Genomic DNA, 15,157 nt, shown 5'->3' on the forward strand with positions numbered 1-15,157 from the left:
AATCTTTGAAATCATGAAATGGTGAATTGATTGACATAATCTCAAATTGTTTAGATAGAATCAGTTATTGTTCTTATTCCCTAAAAATATTTACGATTTAGATTTCCTCATGAGGGTACACTGATGGGAAAGGGATCACTTTTAAATTAAATATGAACATACATGTGAATATTTTAAAGATCACTCAAAATCATTAAGACTGTTGAATTAATTTCAGGTAAAGAGGAAAAAAATAGAAAGGTTTGACACAATGCAACTTAGTTAGTGTACCTAAACTGAGTATTCTTTAGTAACCTTTGCACAGTATCAAAAGCAGGTGATTAATATGTTACTGTCCAATCAATACCTGTCATTACCCGCAGATATTTTCAAGTTTGTGATCTCACTGAAACTTAGCAGTCCAAAAACAGAAGAAATTTGAGTAACAGTTATAAATGACTAAAGGAAATTAAGGGACCCCTTCTTTAAGATTCATTTACATCTGGTAGGAAACTGATCTTCCTTGCTAAATGTGGGTTAGATCATAAATAGAATCGGGCATTGGATAAACAGTGGGTCAGAATCGACCTGGCAGTTTTTAGGTTGCTGGGCTAAACTTTCTCCCCATTTGGGAAGCATTGATCTGCCTCTTTTCATGGTCAAACATAACTTTTAATGGTTATACATGAGGAGAAAAGGTTACAAGTATTGTTTAGTTTCTGGTTTTTGTTTGTTTGTTTGTTTGTTTGACAAAGAGAGCAAAAGAGCACAAACAGAACAGTAGAAGGAAAGGGAGGGGGCAGGGAGCCTGATGTGGGGCTGAATCCCAGGACCCTGAGACCATGACCTGAGCAAAGGCAGACACTTAACCATCTGAGCCGCTCAGGCGCCCCTAGTTTCTATGTTTCCGTAGCCTTTTGTTACTAACTTTGTATATTACCAATCAGAAATACTTCTTTTTTTTTATTTGTGTATTTTTTTTAATTTTTAATTTTTTATAAACATATATTTTTATCCCCAGGGGTACAGGTCTGTGAATCGTGAATCGCCAGGTTTACACACTTCACAGCACTCACCAAAGCACATACCCTCCCCTATGTCCATAACCCCACCCCCCTTCTCCCAACCCCCCTCAGAAATACTTCTTTATGTTAAATATCAATTTTGTGATTTCTTCTCACACTTGAAGTGCATTGGTCGATTTGAGAATATGAAATAGAATGAGGCCTGGAAGGAAAATAATAAAATAGTATTCATAACAATATCCATTCCGTGTAATCTCTGTAAGTGGAAATGTTTTGACTTCAACTGCTATCTCCTTTTTGTTAGGAAACTGTTGCTAAAATCACCTTTCCTCCCCGTTCCACATAACTGAGTCCACCTGACTTTTTCCCCCTGGGCTCCGACCTTTACCTTCTGCACCAATCCCAATGGAGACAGAAAGCCCTTAAGCAGCTTTAGACGCTCTTTGTTACTCTAAGTCGTTGATTCTCCACTTGGACTCATATTAACACCACTATGGTAACTTTGAAAATATAACACTATCTGGATCTCATCCCCAGAGATTCTGATTTAATTGATTTGGGTTAGGGCTCAGGCCTCAGTATTTTTGTGATTTGATTTAAATCTAATGTGAATCCAGAGTTGAGGACTACAGCCTTTATTCCAAGACAAAATGAGTTTGGCTTTCATAGTCTATACCAAATCAGGTGTCCTGTGGGACCTATTCAGCTGTGTAATTCTGGGATCCAGATAAGCACACCTGGGTCCTTGGAAGTTTCATCTCTCTTGGCATGTAATATTCCCAGAGTCCACCAGCAGACTTCATTTTGTTTCCTGAGTTGAAACTTCTTACAGTGTGTCGTTCTAAGAACAAGATTCTTGCTCCCAAAACTCAATCTCAGAGAGGTCAAGTCACAGAGCTCGTTAATAACGAAAACTGGATTTAAACACTGGTGTTCTGAATTCACAGCCTGTGCTCTGATGCATGCCAACGCATTAATCAGGATAGTTAGGCTATGCAGAAATTGAAAAAACGTGAAATCTCAGTGGCTTGGCCCAACACCATTCTATTTCTTTTTTTTTTTTTAATTTTTTTTTTTTTTATTTATTTGCCAGAGAGACAGTGAGAGAGAGCATGAGAAGGGAGAAGGTCAGAAGTAGAAGCAGACTCCCCATGGAGCTGGGAGCCAGATGCAGGACTCGATCCCAGGACTCCGGGATCATGACATGAGCTGAAGGCAGTTGTTTAACCAACTGAGCCACCCAGGCGCCCTCACCATTCTCTTTCTTAATCACATCAGCAGCTCACCTATGAGCCTCTCTCAAGCATGATTCGTGATTCAGGCTCCTTCCATGTTGTGAGCTCACCATCCCAGAATCCTTTGCTTCCAGTCACACAGACAGGTTGGGGTAGTAGAAGCGGGGGAAGAAACACCAAATCTTAACCAGCCATGAGAGGAAGTGACACATTGCTTCCCACAGCCCTTCCCCTCCAAGATGCAGGAAAAGCTGAGAAATGCAGAGGAGCACATGGCTATTACTGTTTCTACAGCAACCCTGCTGTCCACAGATGCTGCCTTAAGTGGATCTGCAGAACTAAAGATTATTACTCCCTTAATTCCCTATGACTGTGTAGCTCCCTATTAAATCGGCTTCCTTCTGCACAATCAGCATTAATTTGTCAGAGGAATCTTTAGTCCATAGTAATCACTTACACTGTAATTTGCTATTCTTCCTTGTCCACAGAGGCAATATAAGCTACTTGAATAAGTACAGTTTGCCTTATTCTGCCACGCTACATAGTTTATATTGGCTAACTTTCTTCTTTCTCAGTAGGAGAATTGTTATTTCTCAGGCCATTCCTTCTCCCTTCAGTCTGTCCTAATAGATGGGACAGGATGAAGGTTACCCGAGACATGCAAAAGAGACAAAACCATGGTGAGGACATTCTGATGGTTCAAGCCCAGTATCATTCCCTCCCTGCAGGTTGCATTGCTGTAAGAGTGAGTAGACCCCTGACCTACTGGAATTTCAAAGAATGCAGTGAAACATTCAAGCACATTATAACAGCTACTCCTACAAATAGACTCTACCTGATTTTTGAATCTTTTATTCTCTTTATTTTTTATATGTTTTATATTTTTTATTTTTTTAATATTTTTTAATATTTTTTTATATTTTTAAGTGATAAAAAAATATCACTTAAGATATCATCCATACTAACTATTGCATCGTGGCATAGGCATTTTAGTCAAGATGCTTAAGACAATACTATATCTATTCAAATAGAAATAATTTAAAGCAGACTAGATAATATTAATGAGTACATGCAGTTATAATTACTTATGTATGGGACACCTGGATGGCTCAGTAGGTTAAGCCTCTTCTGCCTTTAGCTCAGGTTGTGATCTCAGGGTCCTGGGATCGAGCCCCACATCAGGCTCTCTGTTCAGCAGGGAGCCTACTTCCCCCTCTTTGCCTGCCTCTATCCCTACTTGTGATCTCTCTCTGTGTGTCAAATAAAGAAATAAAAACTTTAAAAAAATTACTTATGTAATGTATGTAATAGTACCTTGATGATTTATTATCTCTCCAGACTTGAGATTGAAGCTTATATTGGCAGTAAGTGAGATAAGAAATACTGTAAAAAAAATTATTCTCTTTCCACCTCAGAACTGGAAGTGATGTTGGAAGAAAGATTTGTTTGAATAAATACAGTTTAAATGGCAATTAGCCAGTACTCATAAAATTCTCTTCTTGTTGGACTGTAATTAATTATCACACTGAAATTTAACTCTTCTAATCTTTTCTCAATGTTCATTAGGCTGAGATTTCCACTCTGGTTTGCATTCCTTTGCTGGACCTGCAGCAGCTGTATTATTTAAGTGGAATTTCTGCTAATTGGCTGTGGTAGTAGGGAGCTGGAGAGGACCTCTGGCCTCATCTGATCCAATTAGATTCTAACTGCACAGAGACCTGAATCAGATCAGACCTCATGAAGCAAACTAAAAATAACTCAAAGATTATTATTTTTACTATACATTTTAGAGGTTTCAGGACAGTTGTGTCAGAGGACAGTTAAGAGTTCATCGATTATATAAATAAAACAAACCTCCTATCCATGCATGTTCATTCTGCTAAAAATGTATGTAATACAATATTAAAGAGTAGATATGCCTTTATAAACATATTCATCTTTGGAAAACACACTTGGTTAAAGTCAGACCAATAGTCAACAAGGTTAAGCACAGTTTATCCCCCTGTCCTCTATATGGCATCTTCTGGGCTGGACACTTCCTTTCTTCCCTATGATGGATCTCTTCTTTGGGAGAGAGAAGTTCTGGTGAACTAAATCCCACTGAAGTGTCACACACTTACAGGATATTGTTCCACCATGGAATAAGCTGTTTCCAGATTCAATGATTTATAAGTCCTGGGAGTATCCAAGAGCTTTGGGTGACTGGTTGAGGAGGGACCCAGAATCATGATAATCCTTTTGGAGTTTGAACTTGATGACTTTAAGGTACTAATTCTACCTTCTTTGTTGTTCTTGAACTCCTTCCTCTCCACCTTCCTCCTTACCCCACTACCATGGTCAGGTTCAGTCTCTCACCATCTTTTGCCCAGATAATTACAATGATCTCATAATAGGACTGCCTGGTCACAGCATGGTACCCAAAAACCCCACCCCACGTTACTCTTAGACTGACTTGTGCTTACAGCTTTTCACTTGTTTTCCATTAATCCCAAGAAAAAGGCCAAGTTCTTGAGAGTGTCATTGAAAATCCTCCCGATCTGCCCCCTAAACCCTGGCACACTCACCAGCTTCACCTCTTTACTATTCCAGCAGCCCTTGATTATTCATGGTCCCTTAAATACATCATGATATATGACATTCCTGTAGTCTTTTTTTTTTTGAGAGAGAGACAGTGAGAGAGAACATGAGCGAGGAGAAGGTCAGAGAGAGAAGCAGACTCCCCATGGAGCTGGGAGCCCGATGCGGGACTCGATCCCGGGACTCCAGGATCATGACCTGAGCCGAAGGCAGTCGTCCAACCAACTGAGCCACCCAGGCGCCCCATTCCTGTAGTCTTTATGTCTTGTTCTTTTGATCTTAAATAAGCTTCTGCCCTAATCCTCTCAATTCCCTTTAAGTCCTAATCTTCCTTTTTTTTTTTTCTTAGATTTTATTTATTTGTGTGACAGACAGAGATCACACGTAGGCAGAGAGGAAGGCAGAGAGAGAGAGAGGAGGAAGCAGGCTCCCCGCTGAGCAGAGAGCCCAATATGGGGCTCGATCCCAGGACCCTGAGATCATGACCTGAACTGAAGGCAGAGGTTTTAACCCACTAAGCGACCCAGGCACCCCCCTTTATTTATTTTTTTTTTTTTTTTAGAGATTTCTTTATTTATCTGCGGGGGGAGGAGAAGCAGAGGGAGAGGGAGAGAGAGTCCGAGCTAAGCAGATTCCCAGCTTAGCACAGAGCCTGTTGTAGGGCTTGATCTCACAACCTGAGAGAAACCAAGAGTCAGATGCCCAGCTGCTGTGAGAGCACAACCTGAGCTGAAACCAAGAGTCAGATGCCCAGCTGCTGTGCTACCAAGGTGCCCAATATTGATCTTCTTTTAAAATTCAGAAGAGGTTTACCTCCTTCAGGAATCCACCTCCAAACACACTTATATATTTACACCCTTCTTATTCACACTCTGTTATACACCCAATCTCTACTCACACAACACAGCACACATGCTGTCGCATTTGGATTAGACACTGTCCTCTGCTCTTGTAGAACCTGGTCTGTGCTTCCCCATTTGCATTTAATGTCATGCATTATAATTACATGCATCTGCGTCTTCCTCGGATTTTGTCTTTCTTGAATCTCCAACATCATATCTAAGCTAGAAGAAATACTGAAAGGAGTTTGATATTGCATAGTTTATGATTCTCTCCAACCTTGAGTTAAGTGATTTTTTTTTTTTTTTGAAATAAGGTCTGCTAGGATAGAAGGCCACTAGAAATTTTCATAGTTCTATGCCTGCAAACCTGCCTGAAGTTTACCTCTTTGTGGCACCAATTATATATTTAGGTGGAAGACAGACAAAACTGAGATTTGGGAGCATTTGTCTCTTTCTTTATAATTGTAGCTGATATCCATAAATCCAGACTTGGACCTGGAATCCTAATAATGTCAGCTACACAAAGTTATGTGAATACACAAAGTGTATGTGAATATCTGTGTCATCATATGCCAAACCGCATGCCTCTGCTCCTGAATTTACCTGACCATTTCCCCCCATGTCTTTCCCCATTGGTTACAGATCAAAGGTCTGGAAGCAAACATGTGACCTAAGGTGGGTCAGTTGAGGTATTCCTGGCTGTGGCACCCCTCCACGTGGGTCCCCAGCTGCAGCTCGGCCAATCACTTTCCTTCACTGGAGTTGTATATACTGGAATGAGACATGGTTGAAATCAGTTTTTCTCTCATGGGTAATTGCAAGGCATAAAAATCCTCAGAAACTGTTGACGTTATATAGAGGTGCCCACCTACAGTGGGGAAGAGTACTATTAATGAAATGATAAGGATGTATTGCTTGTGAAAGGCTTTAAGAATCATTGAAATAGGTATGAGGTTAGATCCTATGAGGAAGCCAAAGTTCTCACTTCTGATCAACCACATCAGGCTAGCACAGGTGAGGTTGTGAGCAAGGCCTGCCGAGAGCTGTGATCTAACAGCAGCTCTTGGGTCTGGGCAGTTCCAGGCTCCTGAGAGCTGTTGCAGGTAATAAATATCAGAACAGAGCGAATCATTGGAAAATCATTGGCAGGCCTAAAACCAGAGATGGCCCCAGCAGACAGTGACCAATCGAAGGCTTGCCTCAGGTGAGGATGGCGTCTTTCTAAGGTCCAGAAAGAGGATCACAGTTGTTTGGGTGGGAAGGCCAGCTGGCAATGTAGAGTTTAGCAGTTGGTAGAATCACATGAAGAAACACGAGGTTGGGCAGCACGTGGGCTCACTGCCAAGGACCCATTACATTATCAAGGTCTGTTACCTGCTTCAGCATTTAATCTGGAAGGGTTTACAACCACCAACACACACCCAAGCCCTATGGGAGCATTAAACGTTAAACGTCTAGGCTTGGAGGGTAGCTGTTAATCTGCCAGGTCAATAACTATGTGAGCTTCCATATTTATTTGAAACTCTCCAAGCTGGAGTCAATGGAAAGGAAAACAGATTACTCTAAGGACTCTGAATCTTGGTGATCAGATTCAATCTCTTACATCTTATACAAATCTCAGCAAATAGATTTTCAGTAGAAACCCTTACAGTCACTGTTAAAAAACTGACTTGTGATTTTTTTCCTACTCAAAATACAACTAAAAAAAGGTACAGAAAGAAAAAGATAGTCCTGCCTAAAGTAATTATCATAAGCAAGTTAAGGTAATTAGCTCAGTATGAAGTTTCAGCAAAGGTTACTTCAAAAGGGTGAACTGTGCCAAAGCAATATAAATGAGTGTTATATCTAGAAGCAGTTGGAAATTTTTTTAGATTTGAAAAGCAAAAGGCAATAGAACCTGTGTGCAGTGGCAGTATCTATTTAAATGTAGCTTATGATTGCATATCTGCTATAGTCTTGATTTCAGCACATTTTTATGAACGGCATATTGTGCAGCAAGCAGCCATTGCCCACAGGGAAGACATTCTGCACTCTGGCCTCTGGCTTACTCCCCTATTCATTCAGTCTTCAGAGCTTCAATTTCCGGCATATTCCAGCAATCCTCTCTTTCCCCTTCCTCTCCGCTTTCTGTTGAGACTTTGTTCGTCTTTCTATGCCTAGTGCTTAACAGAGTGAAGAGACTTCATAAACAGTTGTTGAATGGATGAGAGAAGGAGAGAGGGCAGTCTGCTGGAATATAACCAGCTCTGTGGTGGGAATTAGGACCCCTGAGCTCTATTTTTTACCATGAAATTGGCTAAAAGACCTTTATTTTCACCTCTCACAAATCTGGTTTTCTCACCTGCAAAACAAGTGGGTCCGTTTCTATTTCACAACAGTACCCTGCAGATCAAAAACCTTTTATATGCAGCTAAGAGGTATTAAGAAATCATTACTGAGGGGCACCTGGGTGGCTTAGTGGGTTAAGCCTTTGCCTTCGGCTCAGGTCATGATCTCAGGGTTCTGGGATCGAGCCCTGCATCAGGCTCTCTGTTCAGCAAGGAGTCCGCTTCTCCCTCTCTGTCTACCTGCCTCTCTGCCTACTTGTGATCTCTCTCTCTCTCTCTCTCTCTCTGTGAAATAATAAATAAAATCTTAAAAAAAAAAAAGAAACCATTACTGTTCTCTTTAGTGTATGACATATTGTCTAAAAAAAAAAAAAAAAAGCTCTCTTTTGCTGAGTACAATCAAATTCTATAATTATTTTCTTGTCTTAGTCTTATATACTTAGACATTGGCTCTAAAATTCCTGAAGGCAGGTGCCATGTACCATTCAACTTTTATCTCAGCACCCAGAATCGTGGTTAGCACACGGTAGAGGCTCATTACCTATTTTGTGAGTAAAATGTGGATGTTGCTCCTTAGCGACAACCATTTAGAATTGCAGACGATAATGACAGAACTAAATCAAACACTTCAAGGGCATGACTGGAAAATAAACTGATCTATGTGTGGGTCAATACTACTTTTCTAAATATTGGTGTCTAATAAATATAAAATGAAATGAAACATGTTCATGTATTTGCATGAAAAAAAAAAGGTCTGGAAACTTTTGTAACTATGAGTTACTGCATTTAGACTTTGACCCACGGTACATTATGCTGTGCTGTCCCAAGGCTCTGTTGGCAGCTAATCAGATAATGACTCTTGGAATCCATGCAGTATCCAGAACATATCAAGTAATATAGTTCAGTAAATCTTCTATTAGATTGCTTTTTTCCTAAAAAATATAAAATATACTCATCTTAAATTATTATCAATATTACTTTTATTTTATTATATGAATTTGATCTTCATTGAACTCACTATAAATCTACTATAGGAATTGGGTACTTGTTCAGAAAATTTGGTCAGTGGAGATAACTGGGACCCAACCACTTCTCAAAGGGTACCTTCTGGTTTGAATTATTCTTGCTTTCTTCATCAATCAAATCATCTAACATTGAACTCCCGTGACAAAATGTTAGTGTGAAGATCACCTACCAGTCACAACACATCCAAGACCATTTGTTATTCTCATTTTGCATCCTCTTTGACATCTAGGCGATGTAGAGATTTCTTGAAGGTCTCTCACTGCCTCATACAAATTTAGTCCTACATAAGATGTAAGATGAATGATCCCAATTTAATCAAAGTTGGATGCAGTCTCATGCTTCCTTAGTTCTGTTATTTTTGGGGAGGGGGGCTTTTCATAGGGATCTCAGAATACCTATATGCTCCTTAAAACTGCTATTCCATATTAAAGATTTCTTTTTGTTTACACTGTATGCTAATCTTGGCAAAGGAGCTATATCAGATAAGCTTAGGTCAAGCATTATATCACACACACACACAAACATACAGTGAGATACAGAGAGAGAGAGAGAGAGAAACTGAAATAACAAAGGTTTTAATGAAATGTTTTAGAAGCTTGTTTCTCTCTAATGTAAAGGAAATCCAGAGATAGGCAATTCAAGGATCACACAACATGTCCATTAAACTCACACCTACTCTTCCCTCCCTAGGAGGGAAACTAGGATGGATGGAAGGTGGAATGGAGAGACAAAAAGCCCATTCAAGCCATCTTTTAAGGAGGTTTCCTGAGAGAAGTCACAAAATATTTTACTTACAACTTACCTTCCAGCATCTTATCACATAAAAAAAAAAAAAAGACTAGCTTTAAGAGTACCTGGAAGATAATAGTCTTTATTTCAGGTAGGCATGTACCAAGTTAACCATCAGGAATTCTTTTATTAAGAGAGGGGAGCCTGGGTGCTGCAGTCAGTTGAGCATCTGATTCTTGGTTTTAGCTCAGGTCATGATCTCAGGGTCAGGAATCGAGCCCCACGATGGGCTCCCTGCTCAGTGCAGTCAGCCTAAGATTCTCTCTCCCTCTCCCTCTCCCTCTGCCCAACCCCTGCAGCTTGTACTTGCTCTCACTCTCAAAAAATAAATCTTTTTTAAAAAAGAGTTATTTTATCAAGGGAAACATAGGAAACAGATACTGAGGTAGACATCTATCTACCACAGGAATTGAGTCAGTAAATTAGGTATATTTATTCATTTAAGGAAACAAAGGGCTCATTTTGGTATCACATATTACTAGAGAAACATTAACTTTTAATTTTATTATTGTGAGGATAACAGAGAAATTCCTTGTAAAGCCCTCCCCTGCCAAGGATCTGTTGAATGAAGTTAGTAAAGTGGGCTAGCATGAAAAAAGGAAAAATGACTACCTTGGACATATTTGAATTTTGCAGGATTATTTTATTTTTTGCAAGTCATATAGATTTATTGGGAGAATCTTATGGATTGATATTTCTATCCTTCTAAAATAAGCATTTTAGGGATTATAACAATATTTGGTTATAATTTAACCACTTGAAATTATAGTAGGCTTATTTGATTTATGTATAGATATAAAGTAGCTAGCTGAAGAGAGATACAGACCTAGACACAGTTAGTTCTGAGATCCTGTTGTTATTAATGGAAGGTATAGAAGTAAATACTCATATTAAGAACCATACTCCATTGAGTTTGTTTTTCTATTCTTACCATTCTGTAATAATTTATTAAAGCAACAGAGAGGAAAATGCATCATTTTTAAATTAAGCAATTCAGAGTGTTACAAAATTATATACCTTACCAATTGCCAGTAGGTTTAAAATAAAATACTGGTTTTAAAGACTTCTGAACATGAAAATATTGTACTACAATATTTTAATGCATTGGCTAAAAGAACAATTGCTGTGCAAATAGAATGGATTGAAGAAAAAAATTTGCCAAGTTTTATTCTGCTCATATATGCATTTTACTTTCAGTACTATAGTTGGAATATTTTTTCATTGCTTTAATTCATCACATATGGATTATCATAAATAAATAGGATTATTTAGTGTTCCTTCTTTAATAAAAACATAAAAATGCTTCAGCTTCATACATATTTTCATTAAAATAGATGAACCCATTTTAAGTTTATTCTTTGGAAATTGTGGTCTTTTTTTTCTAGAAAACTCCAAAAATTTTACCTCTCACTTATTTTTTATGTACTTCTTAAAAACTCTTTTGTCCGTATGAAAAGTTTCTTCTAATGGAAATACTTTGTAATTCTGCTTGCATCTTATATAGGCGTCAAATATCTCTGTGGTCCTTTTTTATTTTCCTATTTTATTAGGACTGGTGTTAATTAAATTATTGCATAGATTATTTATAAGTCCTTTGTATTATGCTGTTCTATAAAATACATTTGTAAGTTGGTCGTGTCAGTGAAGAAGGGAAATGATACAGTAGTATCCTTGTCATATCTCTTATTTACCTGAAACATTATTTAATTGGAAAACCCGGTCAAGGTAGCTGTATTAAGTTGCTGTATAGCAATGCTGAGCCTAAAACTGTGTTGCAAATATTACTGTACCAATTGCAACATTATCAGAATCTCTTTTTTCTTATGAAAAGCTATTCACGGAATGAAGTATATTATCTTAGAGCCTTGTTATAAATCACAGATTCACAGTATCATTAGAGCCACTACAAATACATTTATTATCTTAATTACAGAGTCTCATTCTGGTACAAATTTTCAGTCTATAATTTCATTCAAAATTTTTTCATTATCAGCGAGTGATCAGTATCTACCTATGGAGCTAACAAAAGACACTAACAGACACAAAGATTTTGGGAGAACAGAGAAGGAAGCATATGGCTTGTTTTCCCTCCTGACAAGAACCAATTCTCTCTCTAAAGGAGTCCCTTACAATTCAATTCAATCCTGACACTAAGTCCCTGGAGTCAGCGTCAGACTTCACAGGTTTAAGGACTTAGTCTCACAAGACTGCCCACGTTTCAGATGCCAGTCACAAGTTTCAGGTCCCTGAATTACCCACACTTCCATCTAACTTGGTTGCAAAATCAGGGACTCCCACAACCCCTTCCTTCAGGTTTCAATCAATGACAGAGGTCGCAGGACTCAGGAAAGCACTTTATTTACTATTACCAGTGAATTATAAAGGATGCAATTCAGAAAGAACAAAACGAAAGAAATGCATAGGGCAAGGTTTAAGGGGAGGGGCCTGGAGCTTCCAGAACTTCTAAGCCCTTTTCAGGAGCTCCCCGCATCAAAGCACTGTCAGTGTGTTCACCAACCCAGAAGATCTCTGAAACTCATCATGCAGTGGTTTTTAATGGAGGTTTCCTTGTGTGTGTGTATGTTTGAATCACTAGTTACTGGTGATTAATCTCCAGCCCCAGCCCCCTTTCCCAGAGGTTATAAATGGGACTGAAAATTCCAACCCATTAATATGCTTAGGTCTTTCCAGGGACCAGACCCCTTCTTAAACCTGTCTAAGTGGCCTTCAGACACCAGTTATCTCATTAGCATACAAAAGACACTTTTATCACTCCAGAGATTCTGAGGGTTTTAACAACTGTGTGCCAGGAACGGGGGAATAAGACCAAATATTTATTTTTTACTAAATCACAAAGCATGAGTAATTTTTTTATTGAAGTAGCATCAGAAATGTACTACAATAAGTATCAGTGGGGGTAATCAAAAAGAATATTTAAGACTTGCAATTCTTGTGAGTTTCTAATTAATAGAATTAAAAGATCTTCCAAATACCATAGACTGTTAGATTTTCAGTACAAATTGCCCTGTCTATGCCACCACTTGCTCTGTCATAATATCATTAGTAATGCTACTAATTTTTTAGAAAAAGTCATTTAGGGAAAGGGAACATTAAGTTATTAGCAAGTGAATCAAATCAGAGATCAGTACACTTTTTCTACAACAGACGAGAGAGTAAATATTTTAGACTTTAAAGCCATGTGGTCTCATAACTATTCAACTTTGACACAGCACCAAACCAGTCAGACAACATGGAAACAAATGGGTTGAGCTTTATTCCAAAAAAAAAAACTTTATTTGCTAAAACAACCTGGGGCCAGGAAGGGGGGGAGGGAGGGTGTCTGCCCTATGTGGCCCATGGTCTTAGTTTGCTTACTCCTGGACTAAACTGAGTACAAAAGTATTTACCATAATATATGATTATAATGGATAATTAAAAAGATAATTTGCTTTAACAACCTTGGATTTTTGCATATTGATCACTGTATATAACAAAAAAACCTATGTTTTTGTTTAGTACTAAGTTTATAGTTTTTAAATACCATAAGAAGATAATTATTTCTGAAATTTTTTAGAATTCATGAAAAATTGTGTAGTAGCTTCCTGAAGACAGAAAATTCTCTTTGCATACATACTTAACCAAATTGTGCTTTATAATCCAGAAATCATCAACTAAAGTTAAAATAATTAACAGCATTAAAAATAAGTTAGATTTCTTTCTTTTGTCAAGAAAAATGCCCTTTTGGGTTTAATTTAATAATAAAGAGGTATAAGAAATACTTCCACTGATCTCTATCTGTCAAATAAATAAATAAAATTAAAAAAAAAAAGAAATACTTCCACTATATTACAGATGACCAACAGACACATGTAAACATGCTCAACATCACTAATCAGCCACTAACCAGCCACTCTGAGATATAACCTTACACCTGTCAGAATTGCCAGTATCAAAAGGACAAGAAATAGGGGTGCCTGGCTGACTCAGTTGGAGGAGCATGTAAACTCTTGATCTTGAGGTTGTGAGTTTGAGTCCCATGTTGGGTGCAGAGATTACTTAAATAAAGAAATATTTTTTTAAAAAGAAAGAAAGAAAAAAAAAAAAAAGAGGACGCCAAGGTGGCTCAATATATTGAGTGGCTGCCTCTAGCTCAGGTCATGATCCCGGGGTCCTGGGATTGAGCCTCACATGGCAGGGCTCCCTGCTCAGCAGGGAGTCTACTTCTCCCTCTTCCCTTCCCTCTGCCCCAACCCTGCTTGTGCTCTCTCTCTCTCTCTCAAAGAAATAAATAATATCTTTAAAAACAAAAAAAGACAAGAAATAAAAGAGTTGGTGAGAATGTAGACCCAAAGGAACAATTGTGCACTGTGAGTACAGCCATTATGAAAAATAGTATGAAGGCTCCTTAAAATATATATTATTTTTTGCATTTATAGATATTATATATAATATGTACCTTACACATTTATGTATATTATGTGTTTATGTATCTAAATACATATACATATGGTGGAATATTACTCAGCCACAAAAAGAAAGGATAAGATTTTTGTCATTTGCCATAATTCTTTATATGGAAAACCCAAAAGACTCCACCCCCAAACTACTAGAACTCATACAACAATTCAGCAATGTGGCAGGATGCAAAGTCAATGTACAGAAATCAGTGGCTTTCTTATACACTAATAATGAAAATAAAGAAAGGGAAATTAGAGAATTGATTCCATTTACTATAGCACCAAGAACCATAAGATACCTGGAAATAAACCTAACCAAAGAGGTAAAGGATCTGTACTCAAGGAACTACAGAACACTCATGAAAGAAATTGAAGAAGACACAAAAAGATGGAAGACCACTCCATGCTCTTGGATCGGAAGAATAAACATTGTTAAAATGTCTATTCTGCCTAGAGCAATCTATACTTTTAATTTTTTATTTTTTATAAACATATATTTTTATCCCCAGGGGTACAGGTCTGTGAATCACCAGGTTTACACACTTCACAGCACTCACCAAAGCACATACCCTCCCCAATGTCCATAATCCCACCCCCTTCTCCCAAACCCCCTCCCCCCAGCAACCCTCAGTTTGTTTTGTGAGATTAAGAGTCACTTATGGTTTGTCTCCCTCCCAATCCCATCTTGTTTCATTTATTCTTCTCCTACCCACTTAAGCCCCCATGTTGCATCACCACTTCCTCATATCAGGGAGATCATATGATAGTTGTCTTTCTCTGCTTGACTTTTAATGCTATTCCGATCTAAATTCCACCTGTATTCTTCAAAGAGCTGGAGCAAATAATCCAAAAATTTGTATGGAATCAGAAGAGACCCCGAATTGCTAAGGGAATGTTGAA

The 15,157-nt window shown here is 38.2% G+C and overlaps 1 protein-coding gene across 1 annotated transcript in view; it reads left to right on the top strand.

Annotated features, from left to right (window-relative positions):
- The window catches only part of CYYR1 (cysteine and tyrosine rich 1), a 105,137-nt gene that overhangs the window by 64,742 nt on the left and 25,238 nt on the right, over positions 1–15,157 (top strand). The gene's annotated exons all lie outside the window — the stretch shown is intronic.

The sequence above is a fragment of the Mustela putorius genome, unplaced genomic scaffold (genome assembly GCF_011764305.1).
Source record: "Mustela putorius furo isolate JIRA1106 unplaced genomic scaffold, ASM1176430v1.1 tig00000832_pilon_pilon_pilon, whole genome shotgun sequence".
In the NCBI taxonomy this organism is placed as follows: domain Eukaryota; kingdom Metazoa; phylum Chordata; class Mammalia; order Carnivora; family Mustelidae; genus Mustela; species Mustela putorius.